The sequence below is a fragment of the Rhincodon typus genome, chromosome 13 (assembly GCF_021869965.1).
Source record: "Rhincodon typus isolate 14 chromosome 13, sRhiTyp1.1, whole genome shotgun sequence".
Lineage (NCBI taxonomy): Eukaryota > Metazoa > Chordata > Chondrichthyes > Orectolobiformes > Rhincodontidae > Rhincodon > Rhincodon typus.
In genome coordinates, this window is record NC_063344.1 from 11178075 (window position 1) to 11190859 (window position 12785).

Here is a 12785-nt window from a genome sequence, read left to right on the forward strand (position 1 = left end):
AATGGTAGCGCCCTGCAGTAAATATACATCTTTTATATGTTAAACTGAATGCAAACTGTAACATATGCACAACAGTTCTGCTATCCTCTATAACTAGATTTGTTCATTTACTTTTAAAAAAGCAAAATGTAAAGTAGCTTATGGAAGTGTTTGACCTTTATTTTGCCATGATTAAAGATACAATTTATTGCTTTTTAATTGAGCCACTTAAACCTTCTTAAAATACATATAATGCCTATAAATCAGTGATCTCTGGATTGCTATATTTCTCTCCTTACTTAACAAGGTATGAGCTTCTTGTTGTGTAGCCTGGAGACAGTCTGTTTATGGCACAGTGAAATAAAAAGTTGCATGGATGGTTCTTAATGAATATCATGATGGTAAATCTTTTAAATTGTGATTTAATTACTGCTCTGTCAGGTAGGTGGTGGTGTAGTGTTTGAGTCAGTGGCTATAATCCCAAGCTTGTAAACTTTAATGGTCTAGAAGCAATGAGTCTAAATCCTAGTATGGTCTGGGAGCAAATTTTAAATTCAAATAAAATCTGGAATTAAGAAAAGTGCTAGTCTATTGGTAACAGTTGTTGTAAAAATGCATCTGGTTCACTAATGTCCTTTAGGAAAGGAAATATACTATTTTTATGTGGCTTAGCCTAAATATGATTAGAAAAAAACATGCAAATCCACGTGAAAACATCAGGGATGTGGGACTAAGTGGATCACTCATGTTCAAAAGGTAGTGGATGTAGAATCTTGAAAACATTTTTTACAGCAGAGGTAGATGGATTCTTCTTTACTAAGGGGAGAAAGATTATCAGGGACATACAGAATACAGAGCTGAAATTAAAATCAATCAGCCATGAACTTAATGAATGGCAGAACAGGTTTGAAGAACCGAGTAGACTACTCTTGTTTCTTGTTCAATTGTTGGATATTATTCTTTCAAAGAGCTGGTACAGATGGGCTGAATGTCCTTCTTTGTGCTGCTTTTTTTCTGTCTAACAAGATTGAATGTAGAATTCTGTATAGAAAGGCGTATTTTATATCAATTATAACAGGCAGTAGTATTACACTGCATAATTGCATTTGAATATTTGCCATTTATTCCCTTATTCTGGTACTTGCTGCTAAGCAGCCTTCAGTATCTCACTTAAATCAGGCACGAGTCAAACAATATGATTGCTCACATCAGCTCACCATTGATTATTGCTGACTCCACAATCACATGTTTAAGCTGACTTTTGAAAATTAAAAGTTCTACATTACTTTAACACTTTATTTCTCTAAAATGCATGCACTTTCATTTAAATTGTATTATTAATTGGTATTTGTCACTCCGAGCTGGTGGGTTTATTATAGATGTTGCTACTAATGCACTTGATCCTTGGTGACAGCTTTATTCAAATGGAACCATGAGAAACTACAGAGAGTTGTGAACACAACCCAGTACATCATGCAAGTCAACCTTGGGAAGGCAGCCAACATAATCACAGACCCCTCCCACCCAGTTATAATCTCTTCCAACCTCTTCCGTCAGATAGAAGACACAAAAGCTTAAACACACATACCAACAGATTCAAGAACTGCTTCTTCCCCGCTGTTATTGGAGTTGTGCATGGACCTCTCAAATTTTAATATTAAATGTTGATCTCGGTCTTTGTGCACCTTCTCTGCAGCTGTAACATTTTGTATTCCTCACTCTGCTCTATCACCCTAATGTACTTTGTACGGTACGATCTGTCTGTACTGCACGCAAAACAAAACTTTTCACTGTACCTAGGTACATGTGACAATAATAAACCAAATCAATCAAATGGAAGATGGTGAATGTCAGAATGTACCTGACTGGGCAGAGCCCGATCCTTTTCTTAGGATTTGAACGTGGCTCACATCCAACAGCAATCACGAGATAAAGATCGAGAGAGAAATCCAGGTTACACCTATCCCCTCCCCACCATCCCATCTTCTTCTGTTAATTCCAGGATTCTGATAGCCATTGTAGAATGCCACTCAGAATTCTGGTTGAGACCAGCTAACTTAGCACAGACTGGATTAAACCTTCCTGTGCTGTGTATTTCAGTTACTCGCTGAATAAACTTGCTGAACAATCTGGAAAGCTTCCACAACAGTACTGATAAAAAGCTAGGAACAACTTGCTCAAGCAAATGGTCCAACAGGATACAGTTTAGAATGAAAATACTTCACCAGTAAAGGATAGGGTAAAATATTTAAAGGTGAAAATGGAGGAAAGAAATTTGTGCTGGATCCCTGCAAATAGTAATCAAATTTTCTATATATCATATATAGAAAATATATATAGATATGTCAGTAAAGAAAAATTGCTTTTGCAAATGCACTTATAAAACTGAGGTCAGTTTTTTTTCTGCAGTCTTGGTAGGCAATACACTTGGCAAAAGATAAGAACATTTATCTCAACCTGGCCTGTGGTTTAAAAATACATCTGCACAGATACATAGAACAGTACAGCGCGGGAACAGGCCCTTTGTCCCACCATGCCGACCCTGATGCCATTCTAAACTAATCCCATCTGTCTGTGCATGATTCATATCCCTTTCCTGCCTGCCTGTTCATGTGGTTGTCTTAGTGTCTCTTAAATGTTGCTATCGTATCTAGATTAAAGAAGCTGGGATTGTTCTCACTGGGGAGAAGAAGACTGAGAGGAGATTGGACAGGGATTTTCAAAATCATGAGTGGGTTCGATAGAGTAGATAGGGAGAAGCTGTTCCTGCTTATAAAAGAATAAAGAACAAGAGGGCATAGATTTAAAGTGACATACCAATGAGGCAAGAGTGATGTGAAGAAAGGCTTTTCACTCCGAGTCATGAGAGTGTGGAATGCATTGCCTGGAAACATGGAAGCAGCTTCAATAGAGGCATTTAGGAGGCCATTGGATAGAAATGGTGTGCAAGGAAATGGGGAAAAGGCAGAAGATTGGAACTAGGTTGGTTGTAGACTTGATCGCTGAGCCGGTGGGTTTGGTTGCAAACATTTCATCACCCTGCTAGGTAACATCATCAGTGCGCCTCCAGTGAAGCGTTGGTGTTCTGTCCCTCTTGTTATTTATATGCCTCGGTTTGCTGGGGTGATTGGTATTATTTCCGGTTTTGTTTCTCAGTGGTTTGTACAGGGCCTAATTCAATGTGTTTGTTGATGGAGTTCCAGATAGAATACCAGTCCTCCAGGAATTTCCTGGCATGTCTCTGTTTGGTTTGTGAGATTATGGATGTGTTGTCCCAGACGAATTTGTATTCCTTGTTGTCCATGTGTAGTGAGACAAGTGAGAATTGGTCGTGTCTCTTGGTGATTAGTTGATGCTCGGGTATGATTCTGCACCTCCCACAATGCAGTGCCCCCTAAGCAGTGAATTAACATGTCAACCGAGATCAATTCCCTGGAACCTCATGACTCCAGAATTGAAATGTCTAACACATCTGGTACCACAGGGCATGCATTTAAGATGAGAGGGGGAAAGTTCAAAGGAGACGTGAGGGACAAGTTCATTATACAGAGAGTGGTAGGTGTCTGGAATTCACTGCTGGGGGTAATGGTGGAGGCAGATATGATAGAGACATTTAAGGAACTTTTAGATAAGCACATGAAAATGCAAGGAATGTAGGGATATGGACCAAGGCAGGCTGAAGGGATGAGTTTAATTTGGCATCATGTTTAGCACAACATCGTGGGCCGAAGCGCCTGTTCCTGTGCTGTACTGTTCTATGTTCTGATTCAGAGGCCTAAACTGAGCAGAAGTGATGAAGACAATGGCTACTGTTCGCCAGGTGGGGCCATAGTACTGATTTAGGTATTTTTAATCAAACTGTTCATGTGACTCCTATCTGGAGCAACAGGACTTTGAACCTGGTGGGGGGGGCCTGGCCCAGAGGTAGGGGCACTACCTGTATCATAAGATCCCTCCCCCCACCCACCTCATGTTCACCTAAATAGGGAGATCTACATTTTATTTATCATCCCATCCTAAACAAGGCAGCCCTCTCTTAGCATTATTAAGGGACACTTTGAACCTGAAATTGATGGAGACCAAGGAAGCTAATGGGTGAATTTTGAAATTGTCGAGCAAAGATGGGGTGGGTCAAGTGCTGTCAGCAACTGATGTTCTGTAAAATCTCATGTTTAGATTATCAGACCGTGTCTTTGAGTGGTCATTGTGTAAGGGACAAGTCAAACTCAAAGGGGGCTCCCATATATAAAATGATTCTATCGGTCACAGTAACAATCAGTTCTCCTGTAAATGACATGTGAAGAAAACTTACAGCTTTAATGACATGTAAATCAATGCAATCTGGAATTACAAACAAACCTCAAAGGCATGTTGTCACCAAACAAAGTCGTGAGATTGACATTCCTCAGTCAGGTTTATCAACATACTGCTCAATGAACTCCAAGGCTTGTTGGCAAACTAAACTATGTTCAAACCAAAACTGAAAGAGCTGCGGATGCTGTAAATCAGGAACAAAAACAAAGTCGCTGGAAAAGCTCAGCAGGTCTGGCAGCATCTCTGAAGGAAAAAACAGAGTTAATGTTTCGGGTCCGGTGGCTGAGGAAGGGTCACCGGACCCGAAACGTTAACTCTGTATTTTCCTTCACAGATGCTGCCAGAGCTGCTGAGCCTCTCCAGCAACTTTGTTTATGTTCAAATAATGTCAACTGCAGTTGGTGTAACTGTATTGAAGACAAGGCTAGTTCTGGTAATACTTCAGCAAAGCATCCTTTTGAACGAATATTTTGCAATGGCACATGTGGAAAGAATAGCTTTTTTTATAATTAATTTACAGAATGAGGGCGTCACTGGCTAGGCCAGCATTTATTGCTCATCCAGAGGCCAGTTAAGAGTCAACCAAATTGTTGTGGGTCTGGAGTCACATGTAGGCCAGACCAGGTAAGGATAGCAGTTTCCTTCCTTAAAGGACATTAGTGAACCCGATGGGCTTTTCCCAACAATTGACTATGGTTTAATGATCACCACTAGAGTCTTAATTCCAGATACTTTTTTGAATTCAAATTCTACCATCTGCTGTGGCAGGATTCAAACTGGTGTCCCCAGAACACTATCTGGGTCTCTGGGTTAACAATTCAGTGAGAAAACCACTAGGCCATCACCTCATCTTGATAGTGGAAAGAGAGTAATTTCAGAAACTCTTGTCAAAAAGACAGCACAAACATAATGGACCCATTGGCCTCCTATCGCGTTATATGATGTTTGAGTGGTAATCCAGACCAGACCTCACTTAGTTTGTCTCCTCTTCCCTTTCTCTGCTTTCCAGTTATGTAAGTTGAGGGAAGAATGCTCTCAACATTTCATCCCTGTCCAAAAAAATCAAAGAACTGTGGATGTTGGAAATCAGAAACAAAAACAGAAATTGCTGGGAAAGCTCAGCAGATCTGGCAGCATCTGTGGAGGGAAAGCAGAGTTAATGTTTGGGGTCCAGTGACCCTCCCTCAGAACACTTCAGTGTTCTGCTGCTATATCCCCAAACCCTTGCAGATTATTTTTATCCAAATAATCACCCAATGCCCCGCCTGAATGCCACAATTGTACCTGCCTCCACCACATTTCCAGGCTCCATATTTCGTTCCCTAACGACTTGCTGAGTGAAAAAGTTTTTCCTCTTCTCACCCTTGCTGCTTTGCAGATCACTTTAAATCCATGCCCTCTTGTTCTTTTTTCCTCTTTACAGGCAGGAACAGCTTCTCCCTATCCACCCTCTCTAGCCCACTCATGATTTTACAAACCTCTATTAAAGCTCCTCTCAGCCTTTTTCTCTGCAAGAAATACAGGCCCAAAACTTCTTCAATCTATCTTCACAACTGAAGTTTCTCATTCCAGGAACCATTCTTGTAAATCGCTTATGCCATCATATGCTTCCTATGAAGTGGTGCCCACAACTGTACATAATATTCCAGCTGAGGTCTAACAAGTGTCTTATGCAAGTTCAACATCATCTCTTTGCTTTTGTACTCGATGCCCCTATTAACAATGCCAAGGATACAGTACACTTTACTAATGATCTCTCTGTACCTGTCCCACCACTTTCAATGATCTGTGCACATATACACCCAGGTCTCTCTGCTCCTTCATCCCCTTTAGAATTATAGCCACTGTTTTACATGGCCTTTCAATGTTCTTCCTCCCAAAATAAATCATCTCACGCTTCTCTGTGTGGAAGCTCAGCTCCCATCTGTCTGTCCACTCCACCAACTTGTCAATGGCCTTTTGGAGATCTACACTGTCTCCTCACAGTTTACAATCCTAAGTCTTGTGTCCACATTTAGCAGCTACCTTTTAAAAGAAGGCAAGATAACATGCTTATTAGAATTAAAAGCAATTGGATTTAATGCTGCTTAAACATGCCCAATGCACAAACAGCCTCCTACCTGAGGTCAACAGGCATGAACAGTGGGAGAGAGAGAGGAAAACCAGCCGCTTGTTCCAGCAAAATCAATTGATCCTTCCAAGCTCTTTAACTCTTGCTGTGTAACCTGGTGAGTGATGGGACCTACCTTCTGTAACGCTGTCCACAAAGGGGACCAGGCTGATTATCATTGCATGCAGCGTTACACAGCTACAACTAGGATTGCCGTCTCATCGCTTGAATTGCATGGAGCTAAAACTGATTAAGGCTACAAATCATTTGAGTTCTATTGACTGGTTGGCAGTTGCACTTTCATTACAAAAGAAAGTTTCACTCTTATCAGGAGTTGACTGCCTCTGACCCAATAAGTAAGATTCAAGACTTGCCTTAACAGAGAATTTTCTTTTGAAATCATTAAGCACTTATTATGGTTTAATGCTTAACCAGCAGAATAATGGATAGATGGGTGTGATTTCAAGGACTGAACCAAATTTACAGCTTAGTTGATCTGTTTATAGTGTACACTGGACAACTGATCTTGGGTTAACGATGATATCAATCCTTTGATCTGTTGTTCTAGTTATAATACCTAGCAACTTGAGAAGGCAGGTGCAATCACTGAGAGTCTTTACTCACAATCTATATTGTGCATTTAACAGAGAGTGCTTTTCACAAAGGTGTCATTCAGTAAAAATGGAGACCAGGCCAAAGAAGACATAGGGAAGGGGTGGCCAAAACCTTTATGTGGGGAGGTGATGGCCTAGTGGTATTATTGCTGCACCCATAATCCAGAGACCCAGATAATGTTCTGGGTACCTGGGTTTGAATCCCGCCTCACCAGATGGTGCAATTTGAATTCCATTAAAAGATGTGGTATTAAGAGTCTAATGATGACCATGAAACTATTGTCAATTGTTGCAAAAGCCCATCTGGTGCACTAATGTCCTTTAAGGAAGGAAACTGCCACCCTTACCTGGTCTGGCCTATATGTGACTCCAGACCCACAGCAATGTGGTTGACTTCTAACAGCCCTATTAATAATGCAGTAATAAATGTTTGCTCAGCCAGCAATGCCCTCATCCTGTGAATAAATTTAAAAAAGGCATAATTTCAAGGAAGGCATTAAAGGAGGGAAAGCCAAACTTTACGTTAATTTTCCATCTGAGTTCGATAATAGACAAGAAGAATTGTCAGCTGAAAGTATAGTCAGCAGACCAGGCTGAAGAGTGGCTAATAAAGATAAGGAGAGGTAGTTCATTGTGGACACAGTCAGATACATTTGTGACTTTGATTTAGATTTAGTTCACTACGGTGACAATTACAGAAATGGGAGCGAAGAGATTGAAACCGGGAATAACCAGCAGAGATGAGCACAATGTTGTATGAACAGGGTCACCTCACTGCGCTGTATTCACAATGAAGTTTACTGTTACCATCCTGTTCAACAACAAAGGCTGCCTGGTCTAGTGCAGTAAAGGAAATCCACTTTCTGGTCTAACTAGAAGAGTGTCTTGTAGTTAACAAGATATGGTTTATTGTCTGATAGGAAAAGTTAAAGTTACATTATTCTGATAGACATTGTTACAGAAGGATCAGATGTGACGTCTCACCCCTTCGAGATCCTCAGTCTATATAACATCAAGTGGTGCTTGTGGCACTCCTCAGTATTAACACTTTCAGACCATATCCAACATACATACTTAGGAAGTGACAGCACATCTGTAATCTTTGGAGAGGTGGCATTGAACTTCCCTCGACCAATAATTCAGGTTAGTCCCTGAGTTTTGGCAATCCTGGGCTTCCTTCTTTTATAACCAGTGGTGTAGATCCTGTGAGTTTGGGAAGCTTCATCTAACATGTTAATATTTAGATTAATTTTAAAAAAAGTCTTTCATGGGATGTGGGCTTCGATTGCAATTTCAGTATGGATGGTCAGGTTATTGGTTAGGCGCACCTGACAAAGGGGCAGCAGTCCGAAAGCTTGGGTGATTTCAAACAAACCTGTTGGATTATAACCTGGTGTCATGTAACTTCTGACATTTCCCCCCCCACTCCAACACCGGCACCTCCACATCATGAGCCATAGGGAGAAGCTGAATAAGCTGGGGCTATTTTTCCCAGAGCGTCAGAGGCTGAGGGGTGACCTTATAGAGGTTTATAAAATCATGAGGGGCACGGATAGGGTGAATGGCCAAGGTCTTTTTCCCTGGAGTAGAGGGCTTAGGTTTAAGGTGAGAGAGTAAAGATATAAAAGGGACCTAAGGGGCAATTTTTTTCACACAGAGGGTGGTGCATGTATAGAATGAGCTGCCAGAGGAAGTGGTGGAGGCTGTTACAATTACAATGTTTAGAAGGCATCTGGATAGGTATATGAATAAGAAGGATTTAGAGGGATATGGCCAAATTCTGGCAACTGGGACTAGATTAATTTAGGATATCTGGTCAGCATGGACAAGTTGGACCGAAGGGTCTGTTTCCGTGCTGTATAACTCTATGTGCCCCCAAAGCATTAGGCTGGGTGTCTGGATTACCCTTCAGCCACCATTCCCCCCCTCCGCAGTCCTGACTGTGCTGTTTCACAAACTCCTAGTCATAGTTATCAAGCATATGTATCCAACAGGGTCAGTTAGCTTGAATGGTTGACCTGCAATACAGAGTAATGCTAACAGCGTGGGTTCAATTTCTGCACTGGCTGAGGTTAACATGAGGGACTGTTCTTTTTAACTTCTCCCCTTGCCTGAGGCATGGTGACTCTCTGGTTAAATCACCACTAGTCTCATTCTAGTGAGGGAATTGTACTATCGTGAATTCACCTTTACTTTAAAAACTTTGCAGCGTCAAGTTAATCAAACCAAAACAGCGAAGTACATTATCAAATTACGCAAATATTTTGTTTCAGATTACCTAGTGCAATACTATTTTCAAGAAAGTAAATGGATGCATACTTCAAAAGGAAAGTATTTCACAGTGCAATAGAGAGAAAGCTGGGGAATGGGACGATTTGGTCAGCTCTTTCAAAGCGGCAGCATTGTCACGATGGGCGGAATGGACTCCATAATTCTACGAATCCTTCTAGACATGCTGTTTGCTGTTTGTGCTGTGTCGTACTGCACCAGAGGCATCCAACTGGGATGGAATTTTCTACATCACATTTTTGAATGTAGCAAACACAATGAAACCTAGATATCCATGACATGAAGTTTAGGAAGCAAAATCAACACAAGACCGGTCATGTAGCAACAGTTAAAGAGGTACACTTACATTCAAGATGTTGGGAAGATTCTAAATGCACTGTGTAGACACCAGCATTAGTGATCAACTGATCCTTTAGCCTTGATTCATAATCTGGTGCTAAAACAATCAGAGCATGGTATATACCAGGCACACCCTGCTGAGATTTTCAATTCTTCTGGGTCCTAGTGCCCAATGAACTCCTATCCTTCCCAATTTATCTGGGGTTGTGTCAGTTTAGCATTTGTTTTAATATGGTGCAATGTCCTGTTGACATGTCAGAAAAGGTAGCAGCCAAGTACCATATTGCAAGATCCCACAAGCAACAACTGGGATCAATTACCAGGAGATCTGAATTGTTTCGTCTTTATTGACAGAATTGTTACAGTGGAGAAGAATGCTATTTTGCCCTTTGTGCCCACACTAGCTCCTCAAACAAATATCATGACTGAGTGCCCATCTCTTACTTTCCCCCATACCCTTGCCCAAAGTCCTCTTGAATCTGTCGCAACCACACTTCTGGGCTGTGCATTCCAGACCATAACTACCCATTGAGTGAGAAAGCTTTTTCCTCATATTACCCAAAGTCACATCATTGAATTCCTGATGGGATTTGAACCCTTGTTCCCCAGAACGTTAGCCTGGATAGCTAGATAACTATACCGAATGACATTCCCATTAGACCACTATCCATCTCCTTAGCTGCCCTCTACACGACTCACCACCCTCGCCCTGCTATACCAGACCCACCCACATTACCTGATCATCAGCACATTGCTTTTTGTGGAAGCTTGCTGTGCAAGCATTGTCCGTTAAGTTGCAACAGTGACTACTTCAAAAGTACTTCAATGGCCGTAACTCATTTTTCCACTGGTCATGAAAGAGGTAACAGAAATGCAAGTCTTTTCCGACGTGTTGTCAACACAGTTCCACATCCATAAACTGATGAAATCCCACAACTTGGTCGAAAGAAACTACAGGTAGTTCTCCTATAAAGCGATAGTTGCATTCTTGCGTGACCTCGCGCTATAGAAAATCGCCACAGGAAATCACGTTATAAGGAAATCGCTATAGAAAACTGCTATACCTGTAGAGCAGAAAGTTCATGTTATCCAAACAGCATCTACTACTCATCAATCGCGTTGCAGCCAATTCATGTCAATGAAACATGTGTTATAGCAGAATTACCTGTACACTGCACCTCCCTGACCCAATCTACGATGATCTAATTAATATACTATCTAGTTATGGGGAGGTGGCAGCCCAGTGGGTTTATTGTTGGATTTTCTTTTTTCTTTATTTATTCACAGGACGAGGGCGTCACTGGCTAGGCAGCATTTATTGCCCAGAGGGCAGTTATGAGTCAACCACATTGCTGTGGGTCTGGAGTCACAGACCAGATAAGGATGGCAGTTTCCTTCCCTAAAGGACATTAGTGACCCTGATGGGTTTTTCCTGACAATTGACAATGGATTCACGGTCATCATTAGATTCTTAGTTTCAGATATTTATTGAATTCAAATTCCACCATCTGCCATGGCGGGATTCAAACCCGGGTCCCCAGAATATTACCTGGGTCTCTGGATTAACAGTTCAGCGCTAATACCACTAGGCTATTGCCTCCCCATTGTTCTGGGGACCCGGATTCAAATCCTACAGGGAGGTTGTTTAGCTCAGTTGGCTGGATGGTTGGTTTACAATGTAGAAAGATGGTAACAGCATAGGCTTGATTCCTGCAACCAGCAGAAGTTCCTGTGAAGGACTCTCCTCAAAATCCCCCCTCACCTGAGGTATGGTGACCCTCAGGCTAAAGTGGCCATTAGCCATCTCTCTTTCTAATGAGTGGGAGGCCCTCTGGGATGCTGGTGACTTTACCTTAAGGAACATAGCAGCTAATTTGCATACAACAATGATAAATTAAGCTGGTCCACTTTGGAAAGCATTGGGCTAGTGGTATTATCAGAGAGACAAAAAAACATTGCTGGAAAAGCTCAGCAGGTCTGGCAGAACTGTTCTGAGGAAGGGTCACCAGGCCGAAAACAATAACTCTGATTTCTCTTCACAGAAGCTGCCAGACCTGTTGAGCTTTTCCAGCAATTTCGGTTTTCGATTCTGATTTACAGTATCTGCTGTTCTTTCACTTTTTATTAACCCAGAGATCCTCGTGATGATCTGGGGACCTGGATTTGAATCCCACCATTTGAATTCAACAAAAAAAAATTTGGAATTAGAGTCTAATGTTGGCCATGAAACCATTGTCAATTGTTGGAAAAACCCACCTGGTTCACTAATGTCCTTTAGGGAAGGAACCCGCCATCCTTACCTGGTCTGGCCTACATGTAACTTCAGACCCACAGCAATGTGGTTGACTCTTAACTGCCCTCTGGGCAATTAGGAATGGGCAATAAATGCTGGCCTGGCCAGTGATATTCACATTCTGTGAATTAATACAAAAAAACTTCCTTCTCTCCGTCTTGGCGCTCTGTAAGGAGCAACCTTTCTGAGCAAGGTACACCAGCAAACGCCCTTTGGATCAAAGAATAGAAATACAGGAAGTTACTAACAAATTTTTTGTGACAAACTGCATTTGTGGAATGGGAGATTTTGAACTACCAATGACAAGGTTCAGAACCAGGACCCCTGCACAACACAACTTCCACCACTGGAGCCTCACTACAAACCTGATGCACTTATGAAGTAACACAAAGAATACTTGACATTACCAAGGAGCGTCCTTCTCATTTTTCTTTTAAAATAACTACACAGAGGCCGGTATCCTGTCACCAGTCACCCTTTATTGACTTGTGCACAGTACACTGACTGTAACCAGCCAGCTCAGAGCCTGAACTGAGGAGATTCTAAATCCCCTGTTCATGTATATTTTTTGTTAGCACCACATTACTACTGTCCATCAGGACAAGCACAGCAGTAGTCCTTATTTTTCCCCACAGCACCCGTGTTGTGTGTGTGTGTAACTGTAGGGGCCTCAGTGAAAACACGATGTGCAAAAAGACTTTATTCAATATTTCCACCAGCAGAAAAACACCCATGTGGCCAGGGCACTGGTAACAAGTAAAGCCCAGTAAAGGCATTGCTGACGTGAAAAATAAAGTGAAAGGGGACGGTATGGATGAGTGTCCCCTTTAAAGAGAATGATGGTTTA

At 41.7% G+C, this 12785-nt stretch overlaps 1 protein-coding gene across 2 annotated transcripts in view; it reads right to left on the reverse strand.

The window, feature by feature from the left end:
* Window positions 1-9749, reverse strand: part of mindy4b (MINDY family member 4B) — a 97398-nt gene extending 87649 nt beyond the window's left edge. For both annotated transcript variants that reach the window (XM_048604695.1, XM_048604694.1), the window contains exon 1: window positions 9653-9749. The gene's annotated coding sequence lies outside the window, so the exon portion shown is untranslated. The remainder of the gene's footprint in view (window positions 1-9652) is intronic.
* Between the last annotated feature and the right edge of the window lie 3036 nt (window positions 9750-12785).